Below are 16,790 nucleotides of genomic sequence, written 5' to 3' on the forward strand. Positions count from 1 at the left end.
GCGTGTGCTGCGGAGCGGGGAGAGGGGGTTGCTGCGGGGCCCCGGGGGCGTCGGGCGCCCCAGCCTGCCCCAGCTTCAGGTGCGACGACTGAGAGGGCTGGCTCCTGCCCGCGGAGCCCCCTCCCGGCCCTTGACTTTCTTCGTGCCCTCCCTGAGCACCTCGCTCGTACCCGCGTGGCGCCGGGGAAGCTGCGTGAAGATTGCGCTGCGTGGGCAGGTAAACGGGCCGTGAGATGCTAAGGGAAGCTCGGAGAGGCTGAGGAGTCGGTTTTAAGGGCTCCTTTCTCTCACCGAACTCAGATTACTCCTCAGTACCCTTACTGGGGGTGCTAGTATCCCCATTTCATGGAAGGGCAGCGAGAGATTAAATGGCTTCCCTGGGGCCTTGGCAGTGGGGCTGGCGGCGGCTCTCTAATGCTGACCGTGGCACGCCCAGCTTTTGCCGCATCCCAGCTGCCTCCGGTGAAAAGCGTTACCGTGGAAGCAACAACGCAGGTGCCGAGGCTGTGCTCTCCTTCTTCAGTCCAGATGAAGTGGGAAAAGTGGGAGCACGCCCGTTCTGAGCCTCTTCTCACCTGCCTTTACCCCATAGTGACCTCTGGCAGTCACCAGCGCCTTGAGCCTGGCAGTCCCTCCCCCACCCCTGATTAAAAAGAAATATATATATATATATATATATATTTATATTTCCAGCCTGAACTTCTCTAAACTCCAGCCTCCAGTTTTGTGTATTGAGCTGCCTGCTGGATATCTGTGTGCCCTTGACTTTTGGAAAGATGCTCAAATTTAACTTGTTGGAAGCTTTGCATCCAAAGCTGCTCCATCCAGGGTACCCCTTTCCATCAAGAGCAACCCCCCCCCCGCCCCCCCCCCCCCCCGCCCCAGGAGGTGCTTAGGCTGTTAACTTTGGAGTCATCCTTGACTCCTCTTACTTTCACACTCCAAATGGTGCCTACTGGAAAATGCTTCTCTGTATATCCAGAATCTGACTGTTCCTTATGACACCTGCTACTACTGCTTGGGCCTACGTTATCACCATTTCTCCATTAGGTTATTGTGATACCCTCTTAACTAGTCTCCATGTTTCTACTTTGCTCCCTGATAGTGTCCTCTGTGACCCTGTTCTAGCCAGAGTGATCCTGTTCTATAAGGGAGCTTAGAACCCCCAGTGACTCCCCACCTTACTGAGGATCATAGTCTAAATCCTTCACTCTACACTCCTGAGTGACCACACCACCTCTGACCCTTCTACTCCCCTTCTCCTTGCCTACAGTCATCTCCACTCCAGCCATGGTATTAGTCTTGCTTTAGGGTCTTTGCACTTGCTCATCCCTCTTACTGGAGCACTCCACCCCCCACTCCCCTGGCTTAGTTTTCTTCTGCTTTTCCCTGAAATACCATCTTCTGGGTAAAATTCCCCCTCCCCTACCACCTGTTTAACATTATAAACCCATTCCTGCCATTTCCTTTTTCCCTGCTTAATTTTTCTCCATGGTGCTTATATACTCAATTTACTTTCATCCCCTTGTTGCTTCTGTCCTTCCACAAGAATGTAAATAATATATATGTGGGTAAGAATTTTTTTAAATTGCTGTATCTCCAGTGCATAGAATGGTGCCTGGCACATGGAAGGCACTCAGTAAATACTTGTTTTATTATGAATGAACTCACAATAAAATGTGAGCAAGGGAGTGGCTCCACTATATACTAGCTCTATGATCTTGAGTAAGTTATTTAACTGCTCTAAAACTCAGTTTTCTGGTCTGTAAAATGATGGTAGATACTCCCTTACAAGGTTATCAATGTTATTAAATAAGTCAATACATATAAAACACTAAACACATAGAACACCATAAGTGGTTGTGATTTTTACTGATAAAGAGTATTGATGGTGGATATGCAAGTCAGAGTTCTAATTATGCATATGTCTTCGTAAGTCATTTCTCTATTTGTAGTGGTACAATGTAACTAAGAATGTAGCATCTGAAATATTTTCTTTGTTTTCGATATTTCTTTGTACAGTACCTTGGAAGTGTGTGGTCTGTGTTCCTGCTAATAGCTGAGAGGGAAAAATCCACTTTTTGCTTGGGTTGTGTCAGCATCATTACACACCATCCTTGTCATCTTCCATGGAAAGAAGGAAGGGGAAATTAGATTCCTTGAGAGAATGTGAGTTATCCCCTTTTATTGATTCTATCACAGAAATTCTTTTGAATTTGTAAAAGGATGGACTGTTGGGTATGGGTTGGAATGGAGGAAGGGGCACTTAACTTAAACCTCAGGGGTTGGAAGTGGTGTTAGAATGGGGGTTTCGCTTCAGCTTCCCAGCCTGTTTCCTTAGGCAGATCTCCCAAGGGAGGACTCACTGGATGGGAGATGGGGAGTGTCAGGGAGTAGGGGCAGATGATAGGATTGAATTAGGGAAATTGACCAGTAGGTTCATTCTGCTCTCCCCTCTGGCTGGCCCAGCCTCTCATGGCTCCTCCTTCCCCTGGTTTGAACAACTGTCCCCTCTCTTTAGACTGGCAGCTGGGCCCCACTGCCAGTTCTCCTTGTGAGACACACTGTTTGCTGTGGAACTCCCCCACCTCTCCCACCCATGTGAACTCCAAGGGGACAGCAATTGTCTGTTCTAGTCCCTACGCTCTTTCTAGTTCCTAGGACAGGCCATTAATTGATAGAATGAGCCCTCATACTGAGTTTATTTACTTCTGCCAAGCAGCCCCTGACATTAACTGAACAGTCCTTGTGCCAGAACAGTTAACATGCATTGCCCATACTGTTCTCGCAACAGAACTCAGGGTGGTGTTGCTACAATTCCCTTTTACAAATAGAAAATGTGAAAACCAGTGAGGTTAAGTAACTTGCTCAGGGTCACAGAGCTGCTGCTGAAAAATGGTGGCGCTAAGGACAGAATCCACATAATCTGGGTCCAGGGCCCGAGCCCCAGCCATCTTTGGGATGAAGGTGAAGAGGGCTGATGGCAGCATCGGGTTCAGTAAGCCTGAACCCCCAAATGTCTTAAAGTTGAAAGGTGGCCAGAGGCTAGCACGCATAAAATGTCCCTTTAGGGTTTCCACGGCCGCCAGGTGGGTCCCGGGCTATGGCCAGCCTCCCTGGCGCCAGCGTGGGCCTGATACGGGACCATCAGTCCGCCCAGTCTGCGCATCACTCTGCCCAGCAGAGAAGACTCTTCAAAAATGTCCTCCCTCCAAAGTTCCTGCTGCTGCTCAAATAACTCGAATTTTCCGCGTGGGGATAAGCCGCGGTCAGTGGGACCTGGGTGAACCACCAAAGGCCCTACAGATCGAGCCTGGAGTGGTCGCGGGTTTCCCCGGCCAGAGGCTCCGCCACTCTCCGATCCCCTTGGAAGACCCCGAGGGAGAAATCGCGTTAATTAGGAAACTAGAAACTGGAACTCCGACTCTGGGAACAGAGAACCCGACTGTACCGGCCCGGGCGCGGGGGTCTGTGCGGGGCAATTGGGCACCGAGCCCGGGGTGGGTGGGGGGGACCCCGGAGGGAGGGCGGGGCGCAGGGGCCACCGCGCGCGCCCTGCATTTAGGGCGCCGGCATCTCGCTCGCTCCTCGATCTCCTTTTTTCTATGCTAGAAAACCAAGAAAGGACTTGGAGGCGGGTAGGTTCACCCTGTGAGCCGGTTTTTCTCAGTGGTTGCGGAGAGAGCGGATGTGGAATCCAGGCTCCCTGCCCTCCGCCCTGCCTCCGGATTCGGTTCTTGCCCCCGGGCTGCATGCGTGCACCCGGGAACCCGTCTACCCACCAGGCCTTCGCTGAGCCAGTTTTTAAATGTAGGGAGAAATACAGAGGTTACTGAACACCAATTCATTGCGAATGTCACCGAATTCATGGGAGCTTTTGGTCATGTCGTGCTTATGTGTGTTATTTTTAGTCAAGAGATACTAAAATCATAACCATTCATGCTGAGGGCTTCTGGGAAAATTTGGAGATTAAAATACCTGAAAATTCTGGTAATCCCTGTTCAAGTGAGTCAATTAAGAAGAATTTGTTTACCACCCGCAGGTAGAATCATAGGAAAGTCAATGAAGAAGTATGCTCAACCTCTATAGTTCTGTTTGGAAACTCAAAACCAACTCCCCGCCCTGTCACCCGCCACCCCCCACCCCCACCTCCCCGTCTTTTCAGCATATTAATTGCCCTAAAATGTAGAGATTTGCCTTTTGCAGACGTTTGTTTTTGAACCGGTATTTGCTTCAGTTTTCTTCCGTAGACATTAACTGACACCGTGGAAGTATTAAAACAAAATAAACAAAAACCCCAGGTGATTTGTGTTTTTTTCTGTCTCAGTTATTGCATCTTGTACTCTTGGCTGATATTTTTTAAAAAGGCGGGGGGAGGGCTTCTTTTAAATGAATTTAGAGTAAAATGTAATTGAGATGTTTGGCAACCTCATGGTAAGACATAATAACGAGCCCCAGGATACAGGCTAGAATTTAGTTCCGTTTCTTGCTCCATTACTCACCACTTGATGTGGCCTCTGACAAGTCGCTTCACTGTCCTGGGCCTCAGGCTCTCTCTCCATCAGTTACAAAGGGAGCATCTTAGACATCTACCTGTCTCCTGGGGGTGTTGTAAGGGTTAATGAGATATGTGGTGAGTGCTTTGATTCTAGGGTAAATGACCTGTACAAATAAAACATGATTACATCTCAGATTCTTCTTTGATTCATCTGAATAAATCGACCTTTCCTTTATTAACTCTTCCTGTTAAGTTTTCTACATTGAGTTATTTGATTTTAAAGTTCTGTGTTGGGGCAGTCGATAGATTCAAACTCTGTATAAAAATCCTTGGCAGGTTATATTACCCAGGTTAGGGAGAACCTCTGTTTGTTCACAGATATTGAATAACTTACTCTCCTTCTGCAATTCATCTTATGTATTCAACAAATGTTTACTGAAAATGTACTCCTAGGGATTGCCAGGGGTGTGAGGAAGTGCTGGAAAGAACTGCCTTGTATGCCGGCTGCTCGAAGACACTGTGTTAAACACTTTGTCTGATGATCTCACTTAATGCTGGCAATAGGTCCCTGAAACGCAGGTTCTAGTCTCACCCTGTGGGTAGAATGCAAAGGGAAGAGTTTTTCAGTTATTCGGGAAGCCAGGGACTGCCAGAGCAGCATAGTCTTGTGAGGTCCCCTGCAACAGTAAGGGGCTACTTTTTTGAAACTTCTGATGGAAATAAATTTAAGGTCACTTTTTTTTTTTTTTTTAAAGAAAAGATTTTGCCAACGCTGCCTCAGCAGGCATGAAATTTATCTATCTACAGTGTTTAACATCCTTAGACCAGGTGGTCCTGGAGTTAAGAGGATGTTAGAGAAAATTTACAATAAACAAATGTACATATAGGCAAAATATGATAATTCAGTTGGAATTAGCTAAATACTCAAAAGTGTAGCCACCATCGCTCCACCCCACTCCCCTCCCACACCCACCTTCCCCCACTCACACCATAGGAAAAAAATCTGCATAAGCTTTTATGGGGTCACTACCTGGTGTTTAGAAGTTATCTAAAAGGCAAAATTGTAAAGGTTTACGGTGGGCACACAAGAAAGCGGGCTGTGTATCCTGATTTAGTGAGGGAAAAGATAAACCTGGTGGATTAGGCCTATTTTGCATGAAACACAAAGAAAGATCCTTTATCCATCCCTGGAAATGTGATCCACCAAATGCCAACTCATAATGCTGGACTGGAGAAAAGAAGCACATTAAGCCAGAAAGTACAGGTTTTTGTCTTCTGTTGTGGACAGTGAGGCCAGCTGCAACAGATTGCTTAGAAAGTTCAGTATTTACACTATAGTATGACGGTATTATACATTTGCTGCCTGCTGACAACGTGCTAAGTCATCAGCATGATTAAAGTGAACACCTGTATGCTGGATTGACAGTGTCCTAGTTTATGGTATCAGACATATAACATTGACACACACACACACATATAACAGAAGCAGGTGTATATACGGGGAGCAGCGAGTGTTGAATGATTTAAGTATATAGGAATTAGTTGTGGTGCTTTTAATGCATGAGAGAATAGAAAATGAGACATATGTGTCATTCATTCAGAGAAAGTAGTCTTGGGAGAATTAGAGGAAACTCCTCTCTTGCTTACAGTTACTTAGTTGGGAAAGGTTTCTTGACCAGGAAACAGAAATGGGGATTTCAGAGTAACAGAGTCATAAGATGTTGGAATTAGAAGGGACTTGGGAAGTTTTAATCCAACTGTTCATTTTATGAATAAAGAAGCAGGGGCCCAGAGCCCTAGACTGGCTAGTTACGAGCAGACTTAGAACTCTAATGCAGATGCCCACTAGATGTGCTAGTCTCATCTGTATGAGAGGGGTTTTCTTGCCGTTGTTTTGTTGAGTGTTATATTACTTTTTTTTGTGGAAATTTTCAAGTTATAAAAAAATAGAATGTGTATTTCACCTCCATATATAATGGCGAATAACCCTCCGTATATATTGATACCCCGTATATACTGCCTAGTTTTATGCCATTCTTATTTCATCATAAGAATCTATTCCCTTGGTTTTGTTTGTTTGTTTGTTTTGTTTTTTAAAGATTTTATTTATTTATTTGACAGACAGAGATCACAAGCAGGCAGAGAGGCAGGCAGAGAGGGAGGGGAGGAAGCAGGCTCCCTGCTGAGCAGAGAGCCTGATGCAGGGCTCCATCCCAGGACCCTGGGATCATGACTTGAGCTGAAGCCAGAAGCTTTAACCCACTGAGCCACTGAGGTGTCCCTATTCCCTTGTTTTTATTTTTATTCTTTTCTGGAGTATTTTAAAGCAAATCTCAGCATCCATATTGTTTCGCCAATAAATTCTTCAGTATGCAACTCTAAGTGATAAGCCTTTTAACAAGTGCTATTCATATACCTCACAAAATTAACAAACCTTAGTATTATCTAGTACTTGTATCTTATTCACATTTCTTTAATAGTCTCAGATATCTTTTTTGTTTTACTGTTGGTTTGTTTGAATCGGCATGTAAGTAAGGTCCACACATTCCATGTCATTGTTATGGCTCATAAACCTCTTTGATTCTATAACTGTCTCTTATCCCTCCTTTTTAAAAAAATGATTTTTTTGGTAAAACCAGGCCATTTCTCCTTGTAGAATGTGCCACAATGAGTGAATTTGGCAGAATCCTTCCCTTGTGGTGGTGTTCACTTTGTTTCTCTAGAGTACGTATTTCCTGTAGCTTGGTGATTAGATCCAGAGTCTTGATTAGGTATAGGTTCAATTTATTTATGCAGGTATAGTTCTACTGGGCAGGAATACTTCTATAAAGTATTATGTACTTGCTATGGCATCAATTCTTGAAGCACAAAATGTTTGGTTATCCTGATTTTGGTAATGCCAACATTGGCCAGTGGGCTCAGGGGGTGTCAGCTTAATCTCTCCATCAGCCCTTCATTTAATGGTTTGGGATCCACAGATGATTGTTGCTTAGAAGTTCTGTTATTTCACTGGAGGTTGAAAATGGTGATTTTTTTTTTTCATTCCATCATTCATGTGCATTTACTAACTGAAATACTTTTTTTACCTAAGATTTTATTGATTTAGTTGAGAGAGAAAGAGTGCAAGTGAGGACATGAGGCAGGGATGTGGGGGCTAGGAGAAATAGAGGGGCAGAAAGACAAGCAGACTCCATGCTGAGTGGGAGCCCATGGGGCTCTCTGAGGGCTTCTCCAGGGGCTCACAGCGGGGCTCAATCCCAGGCCCCTGAGATCATTACCTGAGCTGAGGGCAGACTTGTCACCAACTGAACCACCCAGGTGCCTCTGGAATACTTCCTTAAATAACTTTCTCCCATTTACTCCTTTGAAGTACTACAGCATAGGAAAGAGAGTATAAATGTTTTGAGTCTTTCTCTTTGGCTTTTAATTTCCAGGACAATGAGTGGGGTATGACAGAGATTGCTGAGGTAGATTCAATAATTCTGGGCAAGGTGTTCAGAAAGTATTTCTCAGAAGAAAGAGAATTTGAGCTCGAACTGGAAAAATGTCTATGATCTTGATAGGCAGAGAAGAGAGGGGAGTCAGAGCATCATAGTCTGAGGGAACTGCACAAGCAAACCAGAGCATGAGGTTGATGAACTGCTGTGACTAGATCATAGAGCACATAGGCCTTTGGGGGAGGGGCAGGTCTCTCTCAACAGGTTGTGACACTCCTGGAGGAAGGATCTGTGTTTTCTTCTCCTCCGAAACTCCAGTGCCAAGAAAGTCACTTGACTGAACATTTTTTCAATAACTATTTGTTGACTAAATGAATGAACTTGAACTTTCTTTGAAGCTTGTGTGTGTGTATATATATATATATATATATATATTTTTTTTTTTTTTCTCTCATAGTAGCTTGTTTTATGTTCTTGATCAAAGAGCAAAAGTACAGGCTATTTGTCATTTAATAGAATGAGGGGAGAAAAGCAAATGATCATCTGAATTGATGTAGAATAAGCATTTGACAAAACTCAATACTTTTCATGATAAAACACTCAAACTAGAAATAAAAGGAAAATATCTCAACATAATAAAGGTCATATATGAAAAACCCATAGCTAATGTCATACTCAGTGGTGAAAGACTGAGAACTTTTCTTCTAAGATCTGGGACAAGACAAGGGTGCCCACTCTCACCACTTTTGTTCAACACAGTATTGGAAGTTCTTGTCAGAGCAATTAAAAAAGAATAAGGAAAAGCATTCATATTGGAAGGGAAGAAGTAAAATTACCTCTATTTCATAATCTCATACGTAGAAAACCCAATTCCTTAAAAAAACCTATGAGACCAAATAAAAGTATTCAGCAGAGTTGCAGAATACAAAGTCAGTTCCCAACAATCAGTTGTATTTCTATACATTAACAATGAAAAATCTGAAAAGAGAATTACAAAAACAATCCTATTTAAAATAACATTAAAAAGAATAAAATACCTAGAAATAAACATAATCAAGAAGGTGAAAGATTTGTACACTGAAAACTACAAATCATGGCTAAAAGAAATGCAAGACACAAATAAATGAAAAAATATCCTGTATTTATGGATTGAAAGCTTAATATTGTAAAGATGCCCAGACTACACAAAGTAATCTAGAGATTCAATGCAATTTGTCAAAATCCTAAATGCATTTTTGTATTAATAAAAAAATCCATCCTAAAATTCATATGGATTCTCAAGAGACCCAAACAACCAAAACAATATAAAAGAGAAGAATATTGGATGCTTCATACTCCCTGACTTCAAAACTTATTACAAAGCTACAGTAATCAAAACAGTATGGTACTGGCCTGAAAATAGATATATAGAACAATGGAATAGAATAGAGAATGCAGTAGTAAAACCTCACATACATGTCAGATGATTTTTGACAAGGGTACCGAGGCCATTCAATGGAGAAGGGATAGTCTTTTCAACAAGTAATGCTGGGAAGAGTGGATATCCACATGCAAAAGGATGAAGTTGGGCATTTACCTTACATCATATACAAAAACTAACTCAAAATAGATTAAAGATGTAAATGTAACAGCTACAATTATAAAACTCTTAAGAGAAAACAAAGGGGAAAATCTTCATGACGTTGGATTTGACGATGATTTCTTGACTATGACTTCAAACTCATAGATAACAAAAGAAAAAAGTAGGTAAATCTGGCTACCTCAAAATTAAAAACATCTGTGCATCAAAGGACACCATCAACAAAGGAAACCCACAGAATGGGAGAGAGAGACTATTTGCAAATCAAATATTTGATGAGAAGTTAATATCCAGAATATATGAAGAACTCCTCCTATAACTCAATAACAACAGAAAGAAAGAACCAATTAAAAAAATAGGCCAAAGACTTGAATAAACATTTCTCCAAAGGAAATATGCAAACAGCCAACGAGGATGTGAAAAGATGCTTATGGAAATGCAACTCAAAATGACAATAGGAGGGATGTCTGGGTGGCTCAGTTGGTTAAGCAGCTGCCTTCCGGCTCAGGTCATGATCCCAGCGTCCTGGGATCGAGTCCCACATAGGGCTCCTTGCTCGGCGGGGAGCCTGCTTCTCCCTCTGCCTCTGCCTGCCATTCTGTCTGCCTGTGCTCGCTCTCTCCCCCCCTCTCTCTCTGATAAATAAATAAATATAAATAAAATCTTAAAAAAAATGACAATAGGATACCATTTTATACTTCTTACGGTGGCTACTACTTAAAAAAAGAAAAGAGATCCAACAAGGGTTGGTGAGGATGTACGCAAATTGAAACTCTTGTACGCTGTTGATGGGATTGTAAAATAGTGCAGCCTTTATAGAAAACGTTATGGCACTTCCTCAAAAATCTAAAAATAGAATTACCATATGATCCAGCAATTCCACTTGTGGGTGGATACCCAAAAAATGAAAACAGGGTCTCCAAGAGCTATTTGGACACCCATGTCTATAGCAGAATTATACAAAATAGCCAAAAAGTGGAAGTAACCTAAGTGTCTATCAAAGGATGAATAGATAAGCAAAAGGTAGTCTATATACACAACAGAATATTCTTCAGCCTTACAAAGGATGGAAATACTGACACATGCCACAACATAGATGAACCTTGAAGTTCATTAATGAACTTCACTGATGAAGTTCACTAATGAAGTTTTACATTAAGTGAAATAAGCCAGTCACAAAGAGACAAACCTGGAATGATTCCACATATACTTGGCATCTACAGCAGTCAAATTCATAAAGACAGATATAGAATGGTTGTTGCCAGGGACTGGGGCAAAGAAGAAAGGGGGAGTTATTGTTTAATAGGGGCAAGAGCTTTAGTTTTGCAAGATGAAAAGAATTCTGGAGATGGATGGTGATGCTGGTTGTACAACAATGGGAAGGTATTTAACAGCACTGAACTGTGCACTTTAAAATAGTTATGATAGGGGCACCTGGGTGGCTCAGTCATTAAGCATCTGCCTTCAGCTCAGGTCATGATCCCAGGGTCCTGGGATTGAGCCCTGAATCGGGCTCCCTGCTCAGTGGGAAGCCTGCTTCTGCCTCTCCCTCTCCCCCTGCTTGTGTTCCCCCTCTGGCTATCTCTCAAATAAATAAACAAAATTTAAAAAAATAGTTACAATGATACATTTTATATGGCCCATATTTTACTACAGTTAGAAAAACTTAGGATAAGTAAAATTCCTTGCCCCTATATACTTAGTCATATAATAGGAGAGAGAGCTAGAGAACTTAAAAATATAATTCAGTGTAATACTCAACAAGGAAGAATCCCATTAAATAAATTTAAGTTCATTTATAAATTTTTTTAAAATGTCAAAATCTTGAAGACAATGGAGGGCCGAAGAAGTGTTCCCATTAGAGGAGGCTAACAGACATGACAGTTACTTGAAGTTCTGGGATCCTGACTTGGGTTTCAGAACACAGAAAACAGAAAAAAACTATAAATGACATTATTGGGACAGATGGAAAATTTGAAAATGTATCGTAGGTTAGATATCATTACTAAATGTTATGTTTGTTGATTTTGGTAAGTGTGCTGTGGTTATGTTAAAGAAAGCCCCCATTCTTGGGAAATATATGCGGAAGTATTTGTTGATAAAGGGGCATTGTGTTGCAGAATTACTCTGAAATAGTTTACTCTGAAATGCTTCAGGGGAAAAAAATACAGGGTGAGCAGATGATAAAGCAAATGGAGGAACGTGCTAACAGTTGATGAATCTGCGTAAAAGGCGTACAGGTCTTTGTACTGTTCTTGCAGCTTTTATGTGTGAAGTAAAAAGTAAGAAAAATCAAATGCTGGTCATATGATATTCAGCCACTCTGGTCTCAATTATGGATAGAGGGGCAGATAACAAAGGAGTAACACGTGACCCAGTCAGTGCCCTAGTGTGGCTTCGCTGGGTGAGCTTCGTACTTTATGACTTGCATTTTCTCTGTCAAGAAACAGTTGGGGGATTGACTTCATTTAATCAGTACTTTTGTGTCGGTCCCTTGATACATTAGCGGTTTAACACTGAGAAATCCTCCAAATATAGGAGAAAACCACTAGACTAAATTCTACGGATGTTCTTTTTTGACGTAAACAGATGATGTAAAATCAGAGTTAAAAAACCCCCATGTGCTCTGTGGCTTGTATTAGTCAGTGCTTGTGTTCAAGGTGACAGAAATGCAGCTCAAACTTGCTGTATTCATCAAATACTTATCGAGGGCCTTCAGTGTCCCAGTCCATTTTGCTGTTACTGGAGAGAACAGAACAGGCTAGAAGCCCTGCCCTTCAGAAGCCCCCATTTTGGTGATGAAAAACAAACTGGCCAACATTAGACGGAGAAAGGACGGGGGCGATCTGCTGTGCTTACACAATGGGCATACTGGTCAGCCGTGTCTGTGTCATAGACAGCCGTGCAAATCTCAGCGACACGTGACAGCCTTTGTTTCGCTCGCACATCTGTGGGTGGCGGGACCAGCTCTGCTGATCTCTGCTGAGCTTGCTCTGTGTCAGCAGATTTAGGTTCAGGAGGCTGCTTGACTGAGCTGTGGCTCGGCTCCGTGGGTGTCTCTCAGCTTCCCTGGAAGCAGGTGAGCAGAGGCACGTTCTTCTCCTGGTGAGGGCAAAGGCACAGTAAAGCCCTCCTTGAAGACAGGTCTGCCAACATCCCATTAGCCAAAGTAAATCCCCCAGCCAAGCTCAAAATCAGGGAGCTGGGAAACATGCTCTCCCCATGGAAGTTGGGGAACGATCAAGTTGTAGACAGAGGGAGGAGTGGAAATTAAGGCCAATTATGCGATCTGTCACATTGGAAAGTTCACAGCGTCAGACGGGCTGGAGGGTACCTCCTTATTTCCTTTTCTCTCTCATTCTCTGTCTCTCTCCATGACCACTAGTTCTTGCTTCTTTCTGTGTGCCCTTGGCCACATTTTCTCCGGTTATCCCCAGGATCCAAAAAAAAAAAAAAAAAAAGGGGAGGGGGAAGGATACTTGTTCTTTGGGTTTTCATCTAATAAATCTCAGAGAAGGAAGGATATTTTTGGGTGTGGTGCCTGCCTGGTTACGATTAAGTGTTGAATTGAGGGTCCCGCTGTGGTCAGGGTACTGGAGTGCTCTAAGTGCTGAGACCTGAGCCACATGTCCACTTCTGCAGTGGACCCTCTGGCTGGCAGGTGTACCAGAGCCCCACAGGAATGCTTCTGGGTGGTGAGGGTTTATATTTTCCAGCAGAAAGAAGATGGCTGGGTAGAGAAAACAAGGTGTCTGTTTTCCAAACACCCAGTTTTCAGAATCTTGTTCGTAGAACAGAGTATTTCCTCAGCAAGGAAGTTAGGTGATCTTTGGCTACTTGCAGATATTCAGGGGGAATGTAACCCAAAAAGAGGTCTCAGATTTCTCTTTTATTTATTTATTTTTAATGATTTTATTTATTTATTTGAGAGAGAGAATGAGAGAGAGAGAGAGAGAGAGAAGCACAGTCCCTGCTGAGCAGAGAGTCTGAGGTGGGGTAGATCGTAGGATCCTGGGATAATGACCCGAGCCAAATGCAGAAGCTTAACCAACTGAGCCACCCAAGTGTCCTCTAATTTCTCTTTTAAAACAAATTCTGACTACCAGCATAAATATGTTTCAGACAGGGTTAGTTCCTGCTAACATTCTGTTCATTAGGCTTCTCAATGAGCAAAATATTAAACTAGAAAGCAAGGTACAGAAATGCCCATTTCAAACCCAACAGTGAGTATTTGATTCTTTTTTTTTTTTTTAAAGGTTTTATTTATTTATTTGACAGACAGAGATCACAAGTAGGCAGAGAGGCAGGCAGAGAGAGAGGAGGAAGCAGGCTCCCTGTTGAGCAGAGAGCCCGATACGGGGCTCAATCCCAGGACCCCGGGACCATGACCTGAGCCGAAGGCAGAGCCCCTAACCCACTGAGACACCCAGGTGCCCCCCGAGTATTTGATTCTTAAGCAGAAGTGGAACCAGGTACCAGCCTCCCAGCTGCAGAGCATGTCCTTGCTGTCAGTGGCTTGCCCAAAGCACTGACTGCCAAGCATCCAGCCCTGGGGCTCAGCTCAACTCCAACTGGTCTGAACAGATCACAGGAGGCTTGTTCTCCTTCCTAGTGAAAGCTTTAGTCACCAGCTGGTTTGGTTCTTGACAAGGAGACGGGCAGGAGTTTCTGAAAGAGGCATCTTATCTCTAAAAAGAGACACAAACCTCTGGGCATTGGTGTTTGAGGACATGATGCTTCAACTGTCTTGTGATTATGAGGAGACAGAACCGACCCCCTGTGATGAGGTGGGGAGGTGGAAAGACCCTGGGTCCATGGCCATGTCGCTGAGCCATTGAATCAATGAACTCTGGACCAGATCATCCTCTGGACTTACGTTGTGTAAGAAAATAAATTCCCCAAGCTTAGGCCATGTTTAGTTGGGTCTTCAGTTACTCACTGATGAAGGCATCCTAATGGAAACAAAGAATTCTTGTGGTTCTCTGCAGCTTCTGAACAAGAACAAGCCTCCTGTGATCTGTTTCACTTGGGGTTGAGTAGTTAGCAGGAGATGGGACTTAGGCACTACCATAACTGCATCCATCCTTCTCTCTAAAAATGGATTAATAAATGAAGATTCAGTCCTTACCATGACACATGTAGAATGTTAGGATTGCAGGTAAAAGTTGGAGTCCAAGGTACAACAATAACTCTGGCTACCTATTGTTCTGTTACTTAGTTTGCCAAAAATATTTTGTCCTACCTTGTGCTCTTTTTAAAACAAAAGTGATTTCCCATATCTGTTTTAAAAACCTCAATTTTGGGACGCCTGGGTGGCTTAGTTGGTTGAGCAGCTGCCTTCGGCTCGGGTCGTGATCCCAGCGTCCTGGGATCGAGTCCCACATCGGGCTCCTTGCTCGGCAGGGAGCCTGCTTCTCTCTCTGCCTCTGCCTGCCTCTCTGGCTACTTGTGCTCACTCTCGCTCCTCTCTCTCTCTGACAAATAAATAAATAAAATCTTAAAAAAAACAAAAACAAAAACAAAAACACCTCAATTTTGGGGCTCCTGGGTGGCTCAGTAGGTTAAGCCTCTGCCTTTGGCTCAGCTCGTGGTCTCAGGGTCCTCAATGCAGGATTGAGCCCTGCATTGGGCTCTCTACTCAGCGGGGAGCCTACTTCCTCCTCTCTCTCTGCCTGCCTCTCTGCCTACTTGTGATCTCTCTCTGTCAAATAAATACATAAAATCTTAAAAAAATAAAAAACTAAAAACCTCAATTTGAGAAGAGTTACGTGAGAAGGAAAGCATGCCACTTATTCAGAGGTTTTCTCTCTCATTTCTCTTTCTTGCAAGAGGAAAATCAAGGAAGGATGAATTATTCCCACCACCAGTTTCTCATCAATTCTGAAGTTGAGGGGGAAAGTGTTAGTTTTGTCAGAATGAAGGAATCGAACTGAAAAAATTGACAGTGACTGTATTTCAGTCTTTCTTTGTGTTGTGCTTTGGTTCTCTTCAAGTACCCATTTTCAGCTCCTTGTAGTTTTGTCGAGGTGGGAAATTGTTTTATAAGATGGAGCTTCTATAATCACATGGTCTCTTCACCCCAGATTGCTGTTAGTACTGGTGGCATCCTCTTGAAAAGGACATTCCAGTTAGCCCTGCCATATGGCGTCTCTTAGAGGGTCACAGAGTTGGGTATCCCCCATTTCTCCTTGGGATGAGCAAATGTGTTGGATTTTTATCAGTCTCAGCTATACTCTTTGGCTTTAAAAAATAATTACAATTTTGTTACTCTTCTGAAGCCTTGCCTCTTTCAATATTGATCAAATCCCAATGAAGGGGAAGCCCCTGGTAAAATGCTGTGTTGCCTTACTCATTCTTTTCAAATGACACATGTTTCATATTTAAAACCAGAAAGTGAATTCCCTTTAGGTTACAAATAAAGCAGTCACCTTCTCTGAAGACCCTTGGCAAGAAGGGATTAATTTTTTATTAAGATAATTCTTTTTAGATCCATTTTAGGTTCATAGAAAAATTAAGGAGAAGGTATGGAGGTTTTCTGTATACCCTCTGCTCCCTGCCCCCCACCAACTTCCCCCATTATCAATATCCCTCTCCAGAGTGGGACATTTGCCACAACTGATAAACCTACAGTGACACAGCGGAACCTTCCAGAGTCCACAATTAATGTTATAGTTCACTCTTGGTGTAGTATATTCTGCGGGCTTGGATAAATGTATAATGACATGTGTTCTTCATTATAATATCATTCAGAGTAGTTTCACTGCCCTAGAAATCCTCTTGGTTTGCATCCTTCCCCACCCCCAATCCCTGGCAACTGCTAAACTCTTTACTGTCTCCTATTGGTTTGCCTCTGTCAGAATGTGATATAGTTGGAATCATATAGTAGGTAGCCCTTCCTAATAGGGTTGTCTCACTTGGTAATGGGCATATAAGGTTTCTCTTAAATGTTTTTTTAATGTCTCTTCATGGCTTGATAGCACATTTCTTTTAACTGCTGAATAATATTCCATTATCTGGATGTACCATAGTTTATTTATACACTCACCTATTAAAGGACACGTAGTTTGCTTCCAAATGTTGGCAGTAATGAGTAAAGCTGCTCCAAACATCCATGTGCAGGTTTTTGTGGATATAAATACTCAACACCTTTGGGTAAATATCAAGGAACACAATTGTTAGATCATACAAAAAGAGTATGTTTAGTTGGGTAAGAAAGCAAGAAATTTTATATTCCACTGATCGGTTAATTTCTGAGTAAAGAATAGACAGTGCCCTC

Source organism: Neovison vison, chromosome 1, assembly GCF_020171115.1.
Source record: "Neovison vison isolate M4711 chromosome 1, ASM_NN_V1, whole genome shotgun sequence".
Taxonomy (NCBI): Eukaryota; Metazoa; Chordata; class Mammalia; order Carnivora; family Mustelidae; genus Neogale; species Neogale vison.